General features: G+C 44.1%; 1 pseudogene; it reads right to left on the bottom strand.

The window, feature by feature from the left end:
- Positions 1-1,488: 1,488 nt before the first annotated feature.
- The window catches only part of LOC105002103, an 18,290-nt pseudogene continuing 17,100 nt past the window's right edge, over positions 1,489-2,678 (bottom strand).

Raw genomic sequence — 2,678 nt, forward strand, 5'->3', positions numbered from 1 at the left:
AATTCATTTTTACTGCATCTTTTACTGTTCTTAGGTTGCCTAAAACATTTAAATATAAATAAAATGAGTATAGCAAAAATAATGAAAACAAATGGCAGGTAACTACAAATAATGGGATGTGAATTATTTCTGCCCTTATCCGGGGAAAATTGGGTCACAGCTAAACGAACACTTCTGTAACTGTTGTCAACAGTGAGCACATTGAGAATGGGTATTCCACAGATAACACCTGGTTTAATGTGTACTGCCCATGGGACATCCATTTCTACTACAGCCACATAAGTGCTTCGAATCTTAAAGTACCCACAGCTACACCTGTGACTGGAGCCAACTATCTCTTTTATCCCCCACCAGGACAAACCAATGTGTAGGCAGCTTTCTTTGCTTAGACATGGAAGCAGTTTTAATACTGGCCCTTGTGAAGCCACATTGTACCAAAGCCACATTGTACCAAAAGTACGATGCCAAACTTTTATTTCCTGTTTAGTCACTCAGTTGAGTCCGACTCTGCGACCACATGGACTGCAGCACGCCAGGCTTCCCTGGCCTTCACCATCTCCTGAACCTTGCTCAAACTCATGTCCATTGAGTTGGTGATGCAATCCAACCATCTCATCCTCTGTCATCCCCTTCTCCTCCTGCCTTCAGTCTTTTCCAGCATCAGGGTCTTTTCTAATGAGTTGGTTTTTCACATCAGGTGGCCTTAGTATTGGAGCTTCAGCTTCAGCATCAGTCCTTCCAATGAATAGTCAGGATTGATTTCCTTTAGGATGGACTGTTTTGAGCTCCTTGCAGTCCAAGGGGTTTCAAGGAGAGTCTTAAAGAGCCTTCTCAAATACCACAGTTCAAAAGCATCGATTCTTCAGTGCCCAGCCTTCTTTACAGTCCAACTCTCACATCCATACATGACTACTCAGAAACAGAAGCCAAGCTTTTATAACTTGTATAAAATTTCCATGTCCCCATATTGGCCACCTCAAGATGAAAACAGATAACTCCCGATATGTTAATTGGCTCTATGCTGGGCTTAGTCACTCAGTCATGTCCAACTCTTTGTGACCTCACCAAGCCCTCCAGGCTACTCTGTCCATGGGGATTCTCTAAGCAAGAATACTGGACTGGGTTGCCATACCCTCCTCCAGGGGAACTTCCCAACCCAGGCATCAAACCCAGGTCTCCTGCATTGCAGGTGGATTCTTTCCCATCTGAGCTACCAGGGAAGCCCATGAATACTGGAGTGGGTAGCCTATCCCTTTCCAGGGGATCTTCCTGACCCAGGAATTGAACTGGGGTATCCTGCTTTGCAGGCAGATTCTTTACCAGCTGAGCTACTAGGGAAGCCTGTTAACTGGCTCTACTCCTTCAATATTAAACATAAAAAACACATGGAACATATAGAAATTAAAACAGCAGTAACATTAACCTATGAGAAATCATAAATAATTATCAGTAGATAGCATAGATGACAGATGGTCTATGGTGCAAGTTTTACAATGAGGCAGAAAAAATTTGGAAGGCTGGGCAATTTTCTTCTTCATCTGCTTCAGCTTCATCTCTTTGGGTATCCAGTGTCCACAGGTCAAGTTGTCTCTCAGTAACTGTATTATTAACGTGCTGTTTTTGTGTGACCCTTCGCTTAATGTATCAAGTTCAGCAATGGCTCCATCAAATGCTGTTTTTGCACGAGAACCAACTTTCTCAGGGGACTTCAAAATCTCATAATAGAACACAGAAGTTAAGGGAGAGATCCAATCTGATAGGATGTGTTGGTTGTGTTTACTTTTTGCTGATTTCAAAAGCTTCTTGGTATGCTTGCCATGACTGATCCACAATCCCTCTCTTATCATCACCTTAGCAACAACCTTAGCCAAAGAATAGTAGTAGTCTCCTTTTATTTTCAAACAGAAGACTTTGCTCTCTGCTTGTGAAGCACTGGGGATCAAGAACTTTCCCAAAAGAAACAGTATATCATTGCAGATATCTCTCAGCCTTGTCTCCATTTTCTCTCTGTTCTTGAACCATCTGCTGTTTTCTCTCAGCACCTTTATCTTTTGATCAATACTTGAGACAAGCCTCCAAGATGACCTACAGGCTCCTACAACCTTTTTATAAGCATATAAGTCTTCACTGAGTGAAGACTCCTCTCCTCAATGGATAATTCAGCTCCTTGCTCAGTTACAGACTTCATACAGGCTGCCATATCATCATCTCGCTCAGCCTGCTCGGCCAGTTTGGTCTTCTGCACCAGTATATTTTTATCTATGTTCTGTGTCTGGAGTAGGTATGGCACACAGATGGGACTCAGTAGTCTCTGGGCGGCAGTGCCAAGGCTGAGACTCTACCTGGAGTGTTCTAAGAGACAGACTTCTTACATCTTTTCCTGCAGGAGCAAGAAAACATACGTGGCTATTCAGGTTAAGTGCAGTCTAGACGTGTCCACAAGGACTTGGGCTGAAGGTTGGCTGCACCTGGGAAGATTGCCTGTACTTTCAGTTCAGTTCAGTCACTCAATCGTGTCCGACTCTTTGCGACCCCATGAATCGCAGCACGCCAGGCCTCCCTGTCCAACACCAACTCCTGGAGTTCACACAGACTCACGTCCATCGAGTCGGTGATGCCATCCAGCCATCTCATCCTCTGCCGTCCCTTTTTCTCCTGCCCCCAATCCTCAAGAGGCT

The sequence above is a fragment of the Bison bison genome, unplaced genomic scaffold (assembly GCF_000754665.1).
Source record: "Bison bison bison isolate TAMUID 2011002044 unplaced genomic scaffold, Bison_UMD1.0 scf7180017864389, whole genome shotgun sequence".
Classification (NCBI taxonomy): Eukaryota; Metazoa; Chordata; class Mammalia; order Artiodactyla; family Bovidae; genus Bison; species Bison bison.